Source organism: Pseudopodoces humilis, chromosome 4 (genome assembly GCF_049639895.1).
Source record: "Pseudopodoces humilis isolate 2021_Gansu_Grassland_sample_001 chromosome 4, ASM4963989v1, whole genome shotgun sequence".
Classification (NCBI taxonomy): domain Eukaryota; kingdom Metazoa; phylum Chordata; class Aves; order Passeriformes; family Paridae; genus Pseudopodoces; species Pseudopodoces humilis.
The window spans coordinates 17948018-17966727 of NC_142203.1; the positions used below are offsets into that span (position 1 = coordinate 17948018).

An 18710-nucleotide genomic window follows, 5' to 3' on the forward strand; every position below is an offset into this window, starting at 1 on the left:
ATTTAGTTTTGGTGGGGTGGAGGACATACCATGTGTTTCACTCTTGGTGAAATTAATTGAATGTCACATGCCACAGTTCAGTGTCTGTTGTCTCACAGCTTCTGAATTAATGACATTGAAAGATGTTTTGCACTTGGGAGAGCTGACACAAATTTGTAACTGAAGTTCTCACAAATGAGAAGCAAACAGGGGTTAATGTGTTGACCTCATGCGGTCAACTGTGCTTTCAAACCTGATAGGGTTTTTCACCCACTTTGCAGCTATGAACTGCTGCTAATCTTTGATGAAAGAGTGACATTTTACCAATCTCAATAACAACTGATAAGTGCCTCCTGTTGACAGTAGTACTGTGTTTTAATGAACAAATAAACAGCTTATGTACCATTCTTGGCGAGAAACCCCACTCACTAAGGCAGAGCACCAGCTCTCCCAGTGTTACTTGGGCTAATTGACTCATTGGATGAAGTTAAATCACACTATCCCCAGTGGGATGTATGTTTCCCAGTAATCAATAGCTCAACAAGATCCACATGGCAGGTAATTAAGTGGAAAGTAATTAATACCAATCAAATGTTTCATTAAGTTTGCCATTCCTTTACTCAGAAGTCCCAGTGTACCGTAAATAAGGCTCTGAAGAAAAGAATAAATACACTCTGCTTCCTGGCAAGCTAAATATTATTGCTAAGATCTTCACTGCTCTGTGCACCATTTCAAAATAGCACCTCATACACTCAAATGTCCTGGTATTACATCCAAGAAAAGATTCTCAGCTGACAGTCTCTTAAAGGTTTGCCTGCTGCCCGAAAGCAAAGGCGGTGCTTCAGTCGAAACCAAAGGAATTCCATTGATTGTGGAGAGTGTTTGGAGTACTTCTTTTTGCAGTTGAATTTTACCTGTCATACAAATGAGACAAAAAGGTGTAAGAAAATGTAAAATATTTCATGGTCACAAAGAGCTGGAAAGACACAGTCAAAACAATTACTCCTAACTATATGAGCAGGTGACCACCTTCCATACTCCATGCTCCTGGTATTTCTTTACTGTTCCTTGAAGACATTGGATGAGGACCATAAAAGGATTGATTGCAATTTTCTATATAGAATAAGACAGGGACAGTTTTCTGCTTTAGAAAATTTCCTGAGTGAATTCTCATCTTGTCCATTGTTCTGTAAAGGTGGAAGCCACCACAGGAAAGGAATTTTTCCCTCACCACAAGTAGCCTCTCTTCTTTCTCTCTTTCCAGCCTTTATAGCTGCAGAGGTTAGGCTGTTGTTCAAATGATGGTGTTGGGGGTTAGGTGCCCTTTTTTTTGTTCTGGCTTGCCCGTGGAATTTTTACCCATTAGTTGCGGAGACAACCTAACTGTGGGTACTTGGTGGGTGCTCGACAAAAGAAAAAGAGCGGCCGGGCCCAGGGGGGGAAGGGGGCAGGAAAAAGGAGGGTGGGGACAGTTTGGTGGGCTTTTCTTCAGCTTCGGAGAAAGACATTTTTTGGGCGCAGAGCTGTTGCGGTGGGGAGAAGGAATTTCGCCATCACCCAGACGGAGCTGCTACTTCTTCTCCTTCTTCCCTCTTGGTTGGTGGCCTCACAGCCCCTGTCCTGCCGGGACAGGTGGCAGTGCCAGGCACCGCCGCGGAGCTGCTGATACACCTCAGCCACCGACCCAGGATCTCAGCTCATCCCTGCTGTTCCAGCCGACTGTTCCTCGGAGCCCTGCGGGAGCACCGGGACTGACTGCCCGAGGGGTTTGTGAAAAACAAAACCTCTCCTCCATCCCATCTCAGCTGAGAAAGCTGTCCCGGGGCCCCTGGTTCTGTTTTCTTGCTAACACTGTAGTTATTGTTGTTTGTTTGCCTGGTTATACCAGTAAAGAACTGTTATTCCTATCCCCAGATCTCTGCCTGAAAGCCCCTTGATTTCAGAATTATAATAATTCGGAGGGAGGGGGTCTACATTCTGTCATCCCAAGGGAGGCTCCTGCTCTCCCTAGCAGACACCTGTCTTCTAAAAGCGAGACAAATGGTTCTAGGATTATTCTGTCTCACTGCTTCTTGGTTCATATACAAATGAGTAGAAACAATGAATTAGGGGAAAACATTCAATAAAAACCCAGCTAAGCAACATATGAAAAAAATAGTAAGCCTAACCTGCCTCAGCAAATGGGGTTTCTTGCCAAGAATGGTACATAAACTGTTTATTTGGTCATTAAAACATAGTATTACAGCCAACAGGAGGCACTTACCAGTTGTTATTGAGATTGGTAAAACGTCACTGCAGACTCTGGACAAATCAACTTTTTATTGTTGGATACATCTTCCAGTTTGGATAGACCTTATCATCTGGAGAGAGAGTCTCTTCTGTATAATGACAATTTATAATTTTTAACAAAAATTGTTGGTAGCCTGTCCAATGGTGCCCTCAATTATGGAGTAAAATAGAGTGAAAATATAAAATGAAAGCAAAAGATCAGTTTCCTATTTTAGCAGTAAAAATATTTAGGAATACATTCACGTACAGCATTTATAAGTGCAAACAAATTCCATATAGGAAGACAGAGATATTCCCACCTTGCCTAGTATTTTGTTCCAGTTTAAATTTTCTGCTTGTTCAAAATCCACGCTTTTGGCACCATTATAATCTGTCACAAGTGTTTTCTCCCTTGCAGGGAGAAAATTGGAAATACCAAAGCCCAGGTAGAACTTTGTCTGGCTACTGCTGTAAAAGACCCAACTGATGTTTTTTAAAATACATCAGCAACAAAAGGAGAGCTAAGGAGAATCTCCACCCTTCACAGGATATAGACAGAAACATAGTGACGAAGGATAAGAAGAAGCCTGAGATACTTAATTCCTTTGCCCCAGTCTTGAACAGCAAGACCTGTTGTCCTCAGGGCACCAAGCCCCGAAGGTGGAAAACAGAGATAAGGAGTAAATGAAGCCCCCATAATCCAGGGTCAACCATTTTGTCAGTGACCTGCTACACCACTTGGACACATGCAAGTCTGCAGGGTCAGATGGCATCCACCCAACAGTATTGATGGACCTGGTGGAATAATTCGCCAAGGCACTTTGCATTTTTTACCAGGAGCCTTGGCGAACTGGAGAGGTCATTGACTGAAAATTGTCAGATATGATGCCCAACTACAAAAAGGGCTGTAAGGAGGATCTGGGGAACTAGAGGCCTGTCAGCCTAAGCCTGCCAGGGAAAGTTGAGGAGCAGATCACCTGGAATGCCATTACATGGCATTTGCAAGACAAGCAGAGGCCCGGAGAACACCGATTTAGGAAAGGCAGGTCTTGGTTGACCAACCTGATCTTGCACTATAACAGGATGACCCATTGTTGGAGGTTGAGTGTCCTTCCTTTTTTTCCTGCACACCTATAGAATTCTTACCTGTTATTTGCAGGGAAACCTGACTACTGGCAGTGATTGGTACTTATTGAACACAAATAGTTCAGCTGGGCCCAGGGAGGAAGTGGGGCAGGAAAAAGAGAGGGTAGGGGTAGCTGGGGGCAGGCTGGTTTTCCTTGGGGCTTCAGGGCAGGACACACAGGGAGCTGTGGTTACTGGGAGAAGGGAAATTGCCGTGACCCAGAGGAGCTTCTTTTTCTTCTGTTCTTCGTCTATGGACCCCCGCACCCCCTGTCCCACCAGGGCATGCTGCAGTGCTAGCCACTGCCACAGAACTTGATACATCTCGTCCACCAGCCTGGGAACTCTGCTCATCCCTGCTGTTCCAGCTGGGTGTTTCCAAAGTCTGGCAGGAGCACCAGCATCCTGTGCCCGCAGGGTGTTTGTGAGGCAAAGCCTGTCCTCCATCCCTTCCTGTCTCGGCCAAGAAGGCTGTCACAGGGCCCCTGGTTCTGTTTTCTTGCTAACACTGTAGTTAGTGTTGTTTGTTGTATTTATTGTTGTTTACTGGTTTTACCAGTAAAGAACTGTTATTCCTATCCCCAAATCTCTGCCTGAGAGCCCTTGATTTCAGAATTATAATAATTCGGAGAGAAGGGGTTTACATTCTCGTTCCAAGGGAGGCTCCTGCCATCCCTAGTAGGCATCTGTGTTCTAAATCAAGACACCCATTTAGTCAATGAGAGAAAGATTGTGGATGTTGTTTCCTTAGAGTTTAGTAAAGCCCTTGACACCATTTCCCACAGGATTCTCCTGGAGAAGCTGGCTTCCCATGTCCAGGACATATGCACAGTTCACAGTCTGAAATACTGTCTGGTTCACTGGGCCCAGAGAGTGGTTGTGAATGGACTTGCATCCCGCTGGCAGCCAGTCTCCAGTGGTGTTCCCAGGGCTCAGTCCTGGGGCCGGTCCTGCCCAACCCCTGTGTCAATGGTCTGCATGAGGGGATGGCCCCCTCAGAGACTTTGCAGTGACACCAAGTTGGTGCTGGATGGCAGGAAGGATCTCCAGAGGACCCTAGACAAACTGGACTGATGGAAGAGGTTGATGGTATGACGTTCAACAAGGCCAAGTGCTGCGTCCTGCCCTTGGGTCAACAACAGACCCCTGCAGCAGTGCAGACCAGGGGAAGAATGGCTGGAAGTCGGCCCAGTAGAAAAAGAGCTGGGAATGCTGGTCAGCACTTGACTATGAGCCAGCCATGTGTCCAGGTGGCCAAGAAGGCCAGGGGCATCTTGGCTTAGATCAGAACAAATGTGGCCAACAGGACCAGAGCAGTGACTGAACCCCTGTACTTTGCACTGGTAAGGCCACACTCTATTCTGTATTCAGTTTTAGGACCCTCACTTCAGTAAAGACACTGAGATGCTGGAGAGGGTCCAGGGAAGGGCAACAGAGCTGGGAAGGGATCTGAAAAGCAAGTCATATGAGGAGTGGCTACGGTGTTGGGAGTGTTTAGCCTGAAGAAAAGGAATCTCAGGGAAGACCTTAACCCTCTCAATGACTGCCTGAAAGGAGGCTGAAGACAGATGGGGAGAAGTCTCTTCTCGCAAGTAACAAGGGACAGGACAAGAAGAAATGGCCTCGATCTCCAGTAGGGGTATATCAGAAAATATTTCTTCTTTGAAAGGATGGTTGCGCATTGGAGCAGGCTGTCCAAGAAAGAGGTGTAACTATCATTCCCAGAAGTTTTCAAAAGGTTTTTGGATGCAGCACTTGGGGATATTGTTTAGTGATAAACAAGGTAGTGCTGGGTTAATGGTTGACTCAATGATCTTAGAGGTCTTTTTCAATCTTAATGATTCTATGATCCTGTGAACTCACTCTTTGCCAAAATGAGCAATTCTCTGTGTTCAGAAGATTGAACTGGAGAAAGCAGACACAAATATAAGGCTGAATCTAGTGTCACTGTGTAAACATGTACAGAACACAGTCCACGTGAGAGGAATAATGCCTCTCATACAAGAATTAAAAAACACAAAAAAATAATCACAACTGAAGTAAATAGTAAAAACACAACCTCTATTTTCTGCTAAAAATATAATTTAACATAATATAGGTAAAATATGCTGTGTATATTTATATGCATGCCTATTTTAAATCTATTTTGGTGTATATTGTATACATATGTTAAGAATGCCCTAGTACAGTCAAATATACAGAGCAAGATTAGCTGGATTTGTGGGTGATATTACTATTCTGAACATTTCATATTTCTTATAATCTCTAGGTCTTCCTATACAAAGTACAAAGCATTTGCCTGAACAAAAAATCTGCTCTGATACATACACACAGAGTTGCCATTGATTTCTGCACTGCTGACTTCAATGGGACTTGAATGTGTGTACTGGAGGGCAAAAGACAGCTATTTATAGTCTATCATTCCCAGGAAAAATGAGCAGACTGGCTGTCCATTATACTCTCATCTTTGGTATCTCTAACGCTTTCTGAATCGTCTTCTTTCATTTAATCCAATTCATCGCAAATGAGCTATAGTTAAAGATGTCTTTGAATGAATCAATTTAGCAACAGAAAAATAGAAAGTTAAGTACTTATCCAGGTTTGAAACATAAAAAATACAAGTTTCTTCCTTGTTTCTAAATAATGTTGTCTGGTTATCTTCCACAGATCCCTTGGAATTTCTCTTTTTAGTACAGAAGAATGAGTAGACTTTAACAAAAAGCAAGGCTTCATCAACTTAGTAAAAATAGCAAAAAGGAATAAAAATCAAATCAAGAATTTTCATCTATGTGTATTTCTTTATCTTTTTTTAGAAAGGTATGCAGCCACACAGATCGTCTGCTGCTTCATAGTGCTTTTCTGTTATGTCTGTTTATTTCAAAAAATACAAAAAATAAAAAGCAATAATATTTTGGCTTTAAAAAAAATTTCAAAAGAGAAAGGGAAGACTCATTCTGGGTTCCAAAGTGAAAAATAGGAAGCCTTTTCCTGTGTGAAAAATTGCTTCCCACTTTATCTTCCAGCCAAGAGGATCTGATGTTTTTCAATTTTAAATCTGAAAGAATTTGTGGGAAAACACCTGCTTATTTTCTGTCTCAGTTTTGTGAACAGAGCATGAGTCTGAACTAGGCTTGAGTCACATCAGACATGTAGTCCTTGAGGAAACAGGAAAAAGAAAATTTGTCTTGGGTATAAAAGCATAAGAACATAGAGGTTCAGAAAAACATAAAGAGTCTTGAAACAAGGCCAAAGTCCAGTTTGACCTGGTTGAATTTATCCCTCTTCAATTTGGCTCAGCTGCTTGTTCTCTTAACCAAAGAACATCTTCCCCATAACTATTCTGGTAATAGTTGTGCTTGTAATGGTAACACCTTTCTGAAAAAAACAGTTTTTTTAGGTGTTCGGCCATGGTCTTCGAAAAATGTTGTTTGTAAAATTCTTAATATCTGTGGGTAGTGGTACCACCAGAAACTTCTTATTAAACAAATATCAAAGCCATGTATTTTACCAGTCTGGATACTCTGATTAATAAAGTTCTGGAGTTTGATGCTAGGATATGCTTCCTAAGAACAGGGTTGTGTTTAAAAACCTGCCTCCAGCAACTACAGCTGTGTGTGCTTTCTATAACCATGTCATAAGGGAAGAGTTGCTTAGATAATCTCCATCCAGAGCTGCTAAGAAAATCATGACCACACCTTTAATGTGACATGGTCACTGGACAGCAATAAAAGCAGGGGCAGGGGAAACAGGAAATGCAAAACACCTTAGGGAAAAAACCAAAATAACAAGTAAAGAAGTAGTGCTACTAAGAAATACTGAAGAAATGAAAATTGCAGAAGGAGAGTCTCTCTAAAATACTGCAACTGCAGAGAAAGTGTTCATTTCAACCATGATTCCTCCAAGAATCTCTTGGCACCAGTGATTCCTCCAAGAATCTCTTGGCACAAGTGAAATACCAGGTACTTAAAGATTGACCCTTCTGTCGAGTTCCCACCAAGGTGAAAAAAAATTGCTTGTTTACATCACTTGTAGGCAGCTCAAGAACTAAATATTTTCAAGAACTAAACTTGTTTCCTTAGGAATAAATGGTCAATATCAGATATTCCAGCTGTCACTGATGCTACACAGACTGTTTAAATGACCATGTTTAAAGTTACCATGGCTAACTTCCACCAAAGGCATCTTCATTTAATCAGTTTTAGGATTCCTAACAAGTGTATTTATGTTGCAAATGTTTTCTAATACCTCATTAAACAAGACACACTGTAAAATAATTTTAAATTCAGAAACTTTTGTCTGAAGATTCAACAAATATTACATATTACACGTATATATATACAACTATATACATAATATATATAAACAATAAATATATATTTCTGAAAATTTTATGTTCCAAGATCATATCCTGATTGAAAAAAGAAGAAAAATATAAACATTTCTGTCCAGTGACAGAACTAAGATTTTAGCCTCACTAATGTCTCAACCAGCAGAGCAAGTCTTTGGTAGCAGTCTGGAAAAATAAAACTCTCTGCAAATTAAATTAAAAGGACAAACTGAAAAATATGTGCTTCTACATTTTCACAAAGGTCCCTTTCATCTTCTGTTTTACATGTAAAGATAGTGCTCTATATAAATTACCTATATGCACACAGCAAGTGTACTTTGTTTTGATTGACTGTGTTTCCACAGCAGTATTTCCAAATGAGGGAAAACCAACTGGTAAAAAAATGAGGCAAACAAGACACACATGATTCCTCCCACAGTGCTGTTCAAGATGTTCTAGCACAGGTCATGAAAAGAGTGTCGAGAGCTAGATTTGTTTGGCCTCAAAAAATAATAAAAAGCAAGGGAGAGAATGAATGGTTGTCCACTGATGCCTAATGAAGAGGATAGAAGGAGAATGAAGCTGAGAGCTTTGTTAGGATATGCTGGGTAAATCCTAGGAAAAACTTTATCATCATGAGTAGGTTCAAGCAGTGGAAGAGATTGCTCAGAGAGGGTGTGAAACCACCTTCCTTGCAGACCTTCAGAATTTAGCTGGGCATAGACATGAGCAAGGTATATAGAGCTAGGCTTGTATTGAGGAAGGTTTGGACTGAATACTTCCCTTGATCTCCCTTGGAAGTTAAAATATTCTTTGGTTCCAAGTGTTTACATTCACTGCTCTCAGGTCTGAATAAAAGCTTGATTCCTAGCCCTCCCCAGGGAATCCCACTACTGACTACCAGCATAAAAACAGGAATTAACTTCGTCTCGCATACATAGGAACTAGTTACGTATTCTCATGTCTTTTCTCTTTAAGACTGACACCTCCCAAGTTGATACTATGTCTTCCCTATTCCCTACAATATTTTATAATTAAATCAGAAAAAAAAATCAATAGAGGAAAAATCTGTGCTTACTCTTAGCAGAATTTTCAAGCCATAAAACAGAGAAATATTAAGAACTGATGCTGCGATTGTGCCATATTCAGTGAAATGGACTAATCTGAGGAAAAAAAATCCTCCCTTGTCTTCCTGATGTGGGTGCATGAAAAGGATATCTCCTCTAGGACAATGCACCTAAGTCAAATTAAGAGACAGATTCTTTGCCCAGGTTTTTCATAGCTGTTTGAAGCAGCTCTTTTCAACTCTCCTAAGTGAATCTTGTGAGGAAAAAAAAAAAAATCAACCATAAGATTTGTTGTGTTCTATTATCATTTTGCAGAATAAACAGTGTTACTAGGTCACAACATCAAGCCTAAAAGCAGGAATGAGCAATGAATGTCCTATTAAATTTTGTCACAAAATGGAGTCTTGGATGGGAATCATGCTTTATGATTTTGGCTGGAATTATTTACTGAACCCACATATTCTTCATTGCTATCATCTGATTTCTTCAGTAGAGAAAAGCTAAAACCCACCAAAATCCACTGTCTTGTACAGTCAGGAATGTATGTAGCATTTTGGTACCTAAAAGCTTGTGCTAAGTTTTGTATGTTTACAAACCTAGACCAACAGTCTTTGGTTTTCTAGGTTTTATTGCTGAAACATGTCTTTTCCTCTCCTCAGAATATCAAATATTATTATCAGTCTGAATAAAGATTAAATGATGTGCTCATGCATAAGCAGAAGTATCTTCATGGTGAAAACAAAAAAAGTCACAGTTTTTCTGTAGGCATCAATGAAGTTCAAAAGACATTGCGAGAATATGTCAGAGTAAAAAACCAAAAATTAGTCTACTCTCTACTTTGGTTAGATTTTGCTTTGTTAGATATTACAAGATGTTGTAAAGGCTTTCCCAAAATTACTAAATTAGAATTTTTAATCCATTTTGTATCGAAACAAGCAAGTCCCTCATGTACATTTCATGGACCAGAGGAAAACAGCATCTCTTTTAAGAGAAGGTCCTCCTGTAACCAGGCTTTTTTTTTAACCATTGTAAGGCCTTAAAGTATTTAGATGTTTCTTAAAAGTTTATTTACTTGAGTATGGTGACCTTAACAAAAGCCTTTAAAGGATTCTTCCATGTTTGTCCCCTGTTTGCTATAGAGAAAGCAGAAATGATTCAACTAACATTTCCTGATGGGAAACTCTTATACAGTCAAAAACCTACAGTCACACCTTTATTCTCCCCTTCCCTTTCCCCTTCTCCCCCCACCACCCCTTTCCCATTGCCTTTTTCTTTTTCATTGAGGGGTAAGGACAGCATTGCAAATTGGGTTCTCAGTAACACTGAGTTCAACAGTGAGAGCAGCAGGAGGAAGCACAGTGGAATCAAATTCTATTTCAGTTTTTCTTCATGTTTTAGAAATCTGTGTGGGGTTTTACATGTTGGTTGTGGCCAATTTTCTCTTTCTCTGATTTTCTCTTAGGCTCCTTAGTTGTCTTCCTGCCTAGTCACTGAGCTTTGGTGTAGATCTAAAATCAAAAGTTCTTTTTCCTTCTGTTCTTGCCCTTGACTACTTTCAAATCAGATCAAAATATATACTGTCACACAGTAAAAAAATAGAAAAAGGTACAAAAGGATACAGAGAGAGAGAGAAAAAAAATGAAATAACTTCCTCTTACTTTTAGATAGTTACAGAAAGAAAAAGCTCTGGAAAATATTATTTGGGGTTCTTCCCTTTATGAGAGTATCTTACAGTAAGAGCTTTTTTAATAGTGAGAAAGCATAACAGTGTTTCTCTAGGATCTGTGATCTGTGCTAGCTGCATGCCTATGTTTTTTCTGATTTTTTCTATTCATGAACAGAAAATAATTTTGCTTGGGGGTTCACCTGTCAGCTTTGATTACATGCTGCAGTTGTACAATATAAGCCACAGCATGCAGAGTACAGGTAGTTATTAGTCTTCACTGAGAGGGGGGGAGAGGAAGAAGAGGATGAGATAAAGGAGTTCATTTGTGTTTTAGGATTTTTTTTCAGGTGCCTGGGCTTTTTGGGAGGGAAGGTGTGGATTATTTCTTACTATTTAAAGAGAAATTAGCTGGATTCTTAAAATTACATTGTACTACTATAGGCCAAAAAGATAAGATCAAGAACACTGCTAGAAAGAGCTCTTGCTCTTTTATTCACAATGTGAATAAAGATGAACAAATGTAGAAAAACTGAGACAGACCTCACAGGATCTCCACAGAGGAGTCTAGCTTGTGAAAAACTTATGGTGGGAGAAAGGGAGTAAATAAGGTTGATGCAATTCTTTGCTTCAAACTGTAAAATTAAAAAGGCCAATCCACAGTTTACAATTAAAATATCTAGCTGTCACAACGGTCAGCTCTCTCCATCATAAATACCTCTTTTCTGCATTCACAGCACTCTTTTTTTTAATACAATAGACTCAAACTTTCAAATGTCAGGAAAAATAGCCTCCTGCTGAGATATTCTTACTCTTAACATTCTGTGTTATGTCACTAGTTTTGTTAATTGACTTTACTGTTTATGTAAGTCTGGAATTATTATCATTACTGTTATTGCTATTATACTTTTAGTAAGCATTCTGCATAAACACTTTTTGTTGTGGAAAAGAATCCAAAAGGCAAATACTAATGGCTACACTTCAGGATCAAATAAAAATTACCTTTTCTGTTATTGCATTAAAAGGCTTCTGTCTCCTCTTTAGTACCAACAGTGGTTGGAAATATCTCTGCTAACATCCATATTAAAGGTTCACAAAAACCTTTTTTTTTAAAAAACTCATTTTCATATAAGGTGCTAAAATGTTTCTTCAGAAAAACAAGTTCTTTTAATTATGAGTTTAGCATTTTTTGTCATTTCTATTATCTTTCCCCTTTCTTCCCAATAAAAATGCAATAGAAAAGCACAATGCTTAATTATTTTCCTTTAACCAATTGTAAGTGAAGAAAAGAAATCCTAAGTTAAACATAAAAAAAAAAATACAACTGAAAGTGTTGGGTTCTGGTTACATTTCTGCTTCCTCCACAGATGTACTTTTTCTGTCAAGAAAAACAGAGTGATGGACACAGGAGGAGAACAGGAAAAAAGTTGTGGGGAATTATGAAAATAATTTTAAAATACGAAAACCAGTTTCATTTGAAGAGACCCCTAATAATGCTAAACTCAGTGTTGAAGAGTTATACTGAAAACATGTTTTCAAATTTAGCAGACAGATTCTTTTCTAACAGCTGCAATTTCTTATTGGTTAAAGGAATGTTGCAGCCATCCCAACCCTCCACAATTGCAAACTAGTTCAGTGAAAGCAGAAGCAACTAGAAAGAAATAGTCATCAAATTTATGAATTCTAGCAAGACCCATTAAAATATATGACTAATGTTGTACACGTTTGGTGTCAAATTTTTTTCATAGATCAGCTATTTTTTCCCCTGACATAACTAAGAGATGAACCCTTTATGGCTGAAACATATTCAGCTTCACTTTATTTTTCTTCTTCATGGCATATATTTTAATTTTTAAAAGACTAGTTGGTTTAAATAAAGTGTTGGTCAAAAGTCAAAAATACACTTGGAAGCCACAACTGTAGATATTCAATAGGCTAAAAAAGTGCATTCTGGGGCAGACTGGAAACTTATATTCTTCAAAAACAAGACTATTTTTAAACTTTATCTATGAAAAAATAAATGTGGAAAATCTGTTGCATTAAATAGTGGTTCAATTATATTGTAAACTTTCAGTCTGGTTGCACCATCATGAATACAAACTTTAAAAAAAGCTGATACCATTAGAACCAAATACTATGTGCTAGACACAACTGAAGGTAGAGGATAGTTTTACATTTTTCCAGCAGGGAAAGAAAAAGAAAACAGTGATAGAAATAGGATATGAGGAAGGTGAAGAAAAATCTTTTTTTAGACTGCTCTTTAGTATTTTGTCTCAGCTGTAAAATAATGTAAAATTTCAGCTGAAAAAAAGAGTACCCTCGAAGCAACCATACAAATAGCAGCAATTTCTAAATGCTCCTTTTGTAATGATGTGTCGTCTGGAGGTCAAAAGTGTCATTCTAGTACAGGCTTCGTTAAATGTTATTTACATAACAGCAGGAGACTCTTCTCCTGGGTTATGACAGGCTCCTAGCACGAACAAACCAGCAATCCATACAATGGTCCTCAGAATGAAAAAGTGCAAATCAAATAATTACTATAATAGCATAGCAAAAGACAGATAGATGCAGAAATTAGGGGAGAAGTATGGTAAGAGAGGTCTTCCATCTAGTATTTAGGAAGGCTGTGGATTGCATTAGCTGCAACTCTTAATGATTATTTTTGTAAACCTAAAAGTCATACAGACTGTATCATACAGATTTTGACAATTCCCATAATATAAAATGGCTCAAACTACCATTACAATCAACAGCTATTACAATCAACTGCAGGACACAGTAGGAAGATACTGAAATGTCTTTTCTGCCAAGTTGTCATTCACTGAGGCTGACCTCAGACCATTTTATTCCCTTGCTGATTAGACCATCTCTTACTGCAGCCAGGACTCCAATTTAATACACAAGAATAACACAATAATTCTTTGTTGCTGGGATTTTTTTATTGTCTTGTCACTTTATGCCAAATTCTAACATTTTACCTATGTCAAGAATGCAGATGAAAGATGTTCAGGGTGTTACAATAGATTTTTGGGTGCTGACTACCACCGTCTTTGCTTATTTTATGTCACTGTAATTACATGCTGGAAAAAGGGACAGCCTTGGCTCTAAAGAGATAGGAGCATGGTCTTTCTTTCATAGGCACCTGAAAGAAACTACAACTTTCCCCCCAGCCCCCACTACCCCTCACTGTCACATTGCAACATGACACTCCCCTGGTTTGCAAATATTTCTGTTGCTGCATCTGAAAACAACGCAGTTGTGACAGTCTTACTGCTACTGCCTGCTGTATTTTTCTGCTAACAGCTTCTGTCCACTCTGGTATTTTGTTTCCTTACAAGTACTCTTCCCACCTTTATCCCTTTGAAAGCAGCAGTCCGGACACAGCTCAGGACAGCACAGTACAGTGTCCCCCCTAAGCACCATTCCGAAGAATAATAGCCAGATGAACTAAAACCCACAACAGACTAGAATGTGGAGTCTAAAGCTTTTTTTGTAACATCAGAATTACACAAATGCAATTCTGTTGATGTCAGTGAGCTCAGAAGAAGTGGGAGCAGAATGGTGAATTTCAGCTTTAAAAACAGAGTTGGCCGTTTCATCTCTACAGACATTACAGTGGAGAGCAGAAACTTCTCTGGTGCTTATTCATTGCAAATTAATTGCTATTATGACTCTGCATTGGATTAGAAGAAGCAGTTGGCTTGAAAGAGAGAATAATAACTTGAGATGCTGAGAAAAGTCTAAGATCAGTATTTATTTTTTTTCTTTTTCTTTCCATTCAATTGTCGATCATTAAATATTCTATAATTTACAGGATCATGTGCTTGCTTACCAATACGTTGTACACAATGTCTGAATATGTATCAGATGTAGTTATGCAGACTTACTTTGGTGCAATATTGGAGAAAAGGAGAGAGACTACCTCAGAAAAGACTTGAACATCTTTTTAGAGGGTAGAGAGAAGGGGAAGTATTTCATATCCAGAACACAGCCAGACAGAGCAACATACATTTCTTACAATGCCAGTAGGAATGTTAGATATGTATTTTTTATGCATTTTATTTACATCCACTTGTCTTAAGCTTTCCTTCAAGAATGCAGGAAAACCAAAGAATTAGAGAAATCCCTTCCAGCAGTTTTTATCTCCGTTAGGCCATTTTTAAATTATTGTTCTTCTGAAAAGGAGAATCCAGTGTAATGAGATACATTTCATAAGCACTGACATTCGCTATCACTTTTTTGTTCGTTTGCTCTTTCTAGAAGATGATAGAACTAAGATTCTTAGCTAGACAGAAAAAATTAAATGAAAATTAATTTGAACCATCATCCCTACTCATTGGCATCTGCTGAATGAGTTATGGGAGTAGTCATATTTCTTTAGCACCGAAACATACAGTTCCTTTAAAAAAATTGGACATCTGTTATCCCCGGAACATACATGTGCTACACAAATTAGCCTTTTAAATCTTCTGCAATTTCTAGAGGATGACATCCTGGAAGGAGTGGGAATTCCAGAGTAAAGGCTGGGCACTCTAGAAGTGCAAAGAGGATTTAAGGAAAATCTCCCATGAGTCCAGAACAGGAGTGAAAACACAGCCCCGGCTTTGGAAATGGCTTCAATTTGCTGCAGGATGTGCATGTGGAATTAGAAACCAGTTTTGAAAAGGTAAGTGAAATCAGAAAGCAAAACACATAGCAACAAACACTCTGGGCTCTTCTCAGCTCCTGCACCACCTCTGTCATTGGCCTTAGTTAGCAGTGTTACAGTGTGTGGCACGACTCTTCTATATTTTCTGGGTTTAAGTGTGTTCACATGCTTTCATGAATATTTCCAGTAAAATTAATGCAACTATATTTTCTACATCCCACAGCAAACAATGTGCTAAATGGCTTCATTATTAAAACTATGAGATGTTTTAAAGCACAGGCTTTGGAGACTAATGGGAGCCAAAGAGCAGGCAAGGCATCTGCAGGGAACTCTAAGGACATTGCTGTATTAAATAATGATTTGTTGCAACAGCCCCCTCATTAGAGGTAGAAATGAGCAGAGACACAGACTTCTTGTTTATCACAGTATGAAAATGTCCTGGTTTACTCCTCTTTATAACTCAGTTATCCTGACTCCAACTATTAACTGACTCTGGCTACAGCAAGCTCCTGCTGTAGGTTTGTTTCCCTTGCAGCCTCTGATGGCTGGTTATATCCTGCTAGACTATGACTGCACATATTATTTCGCAGGCTCTTAATGCAGGTTCCAACAACAGGCTCTAACTGCAGACCCAGACTAACCTCACAGCAGTGATTCTCTCTGTCCTGTTATGTCCAGTCCTCCTGGACCATTCCTCTTCCTCCAGGCCTTCCCTCAAGGTCCTCCCATAACCAGCCAACCCATCCCTTTTATCATACTTATCTTTATTGGAAATAGCTGTGACTCTTCAGGGGCAAGGCTGTATTGGGTAATTAATACAGCTGTTACTTATCAGGGGTGATGTTGCCTGTAATCCCTTCTCCTACAATGATTGACATCATCAATCATTTCGGGGATGCAATCTGTAATGTAACATCAATGGATTACTGTGTGTGAGTACATGCTTAGATGAATTATTAAGACAATTTGATACCGTGTAGCTGTGATGATGCTTGTTTCTTAGATCTGCCTATTTCAATGTATGAATACTATGAACCATACTGTGAAAATATATTCTTGTAAAGTACACTTAATATGGTAATTTTAGTTCCAGTGAAGAATGCTAATACTTGTAAAAATCACATAGAAAAAGATAATTTTAATTTTGATTAAGACATCATAAAGTCCATGCGTATCAGCAGACAAGTCCATGGCAAACACCAGCAGCCTTCTGCTCATATGATTTACTTTTGCCTTTGAACCATTTTCTATTGATCCATAATGTTAGTGTATTCCTTATCTATCTGTGCCCCAAAATTCTGACTCTGTAAGACCCTATAGCCAGACACCTTGTGTGTGTTTCTGGGGGTGCTATCATGGGTGTTTATAAAATTGTCTCTCACGGGGAGCTTCTTTGCTGCATGGTATTTGCTTCATGTGCGGTCTGGTCTTTGCTCAGGCAAAGGTTCTTTTCTTCCCTTTTCAGTTTTTGGGGATTTTTCTTCTCCTCTTCTGGGGGAGGCTGCAGCAGGGATTTCAGGCTGCCTTGGGGAGGGTTCTGCAGGAGCCTCTCAGCAGGGGAGGTGCTGCCCCAGTGAGCAACATCTCCCTCAGTCCTGCAAGCCCGAAGCTGTCCCTGCTGGGCAGGGTCTCAGGAAGGGCATTTCCAGCATTTCGGGTCTCTTTGTTTGGGTGGCAGATCGTGAATTTATGTTATTTCCCCCTTTTCCCTTGCCTGTTGACATTCTGTTACTGAACTTTTTTTTTTCACTTGTATCTACTCATATCTCATTCATCATTGGTGGGAAGAGATTGGCTGGAATCAAGAGGCAGGTTATTCATTTCGTACTCCCCACCTCATTAAACTGTCTCAATCCAAGACAGGCTTAAAAAATTTTCTAGGGTCAAAAAAGGCTTTTCACTTCCTTGAAGATTATTAGGTCTAACTAAAAGGGGGGTGCATGGCAACAAGCTATTTGAGATTATACCAGTAGTCTAGGTTTGTATTTTGGGACTGCTTTTTGAACCTGGACCATTCCCATATTTATCTTCGGTTGTCCAGATTGAAAGCACTTATACTGACCCATATCTCACAAGGTTTTTATCAAAGGTCAGAGTCATCACAGTGGGTTAGGTACATGTACTTTTAGACCAAATCACTTTAGTAGTCCCTACAACATCCTCAAAAAGCTATTGAAACTCTGATGCTGGATGCAGCTACCCTTCCATTAAGCTGTGACAGCTGTAAATAGATCACACTTCCTGCATCCTGCTTTTCTCCATCAGCAGTCCTAAGCTGTGAGTGCCATAATTTATGCAGCTGGGATTCCTGTTGCAGGTTGCAGGTGCCATGAAGAAAAATCACCTATTCCACCACTCCAGGGACCAGAAAATTAACAAGGAACAGAGAAGAATTTTTGCCATATTTAAACTTTCTTTGTTTCTTGGTACATGAAACACAGTGCAACACCTGTTTTGAACTGGTATGATTAATTGTAATCATAGCAGCCTAAAAAATTAGTCAGTAGTCAAAGTAAGACAATTCAAACAAATCAAGAGGATTTGTAATGTATTGTATTTGCAGTTCTTTTCCAAGTAAACACCTGCACATGGCATCAAACAAATCAATTTCAGACTCAATTTTTAAATTTCTTAATTAATTCCTCATAATTCAATGGGAAAAAAAAAAACCAACAAACAAAAACCCACAAAGCCCCAAAAAGAAAAACAACAAGACTTCCCACCCCAACATTTGGATGGAATTGCTTAAAATAAAGTTTACTGAAAGGTTACTGAAAAACAGATGACACTGGTTTCAACATTTGGAGGTTTTTTATTTTTGATTTTTGTATAAAAAGACTGAGACATTGCTGGATCTTTTAAAATGCAGTGGTTTTTTTGTTTGCATTTCCAGGTATCTAAAGAAAATAAGAAAATTTGGAACTCTGGACTTTAAATCATCCTGTGGACTATATAAAAATGGTACAAACATAGAGATCTTGTTTCCATGATCTTTTGTACCATAGACATACAAATCAGAATTTTTTTGTTGTACCTTTGTGAGGGGCAGCATAGAGTTCATGACTCAAGGAAAGCAGACCCCTGTTATGAAGCACAGATTGAGGACAATGGGGGAAACTGAAGTGAAAAAATTACTTTTTATACCCTGATTCACATATTTTGCTTGATTGACATTTCTTTGTTAGTTTCTGTACAATTTCTTTGGTCTGTGTACATGCTTTGTAATGCAGCTTTTAACTCGAAGACCTCGACCCCACAATGGCAGCAGCTATCCTAAACATAGCAGAGAGGGCAGGGGAGGAAATGGGAGTGAAGAAGAGGAGAGGGGAAACAATCTCTTTCATGAGACTGGCACAGAGAGACCAAAACTGTGTGGAGGTCAGCAGCAGCAGCGACTGGGTTACTAAAAAAACTGCTGTTGTTTTTCTCCTGGCCCAGACACTGCAGACAATTTGCCTTGACTGAGCAGGGAATGATACTTAAGAAACCAGCGTACACCAGTGAATTTCATGATTAACTTAATTCTTCAGGGATTAATTTTATTCTGAGTTCTGGAGCATGTCATGGCAAAATTCTTGTAGCTTTGCTTCTGGATTTCCTTAAATACCTATAATCCTCTCACTGTGGATTCTT

General features: G+C 39.2%; 1 long non-coding RNA gene across 1 annotated transcript; it reads right to left on the reverse strand.

The window, feature by feature from the left end:
• Positions 1-714: 714 nt before the first annotated feature.
• LOC148184456 (uncharacterized) lies at positions 715-15785 on the reverse strand. Its single transcript, XR_015772368.1, has 3 exons — positions 15719-15785; positions 2243-2357; positions 715-893 (listed from the first exon to the last, which is right to left on the reverse strand). It is a non-coding gene; the product is annotated as an uncharacterized LOC148184456 (long non-coding RNA).
• Between the last annotated feature and the right edge of the window lie 2925 nt (positions 15786-18710).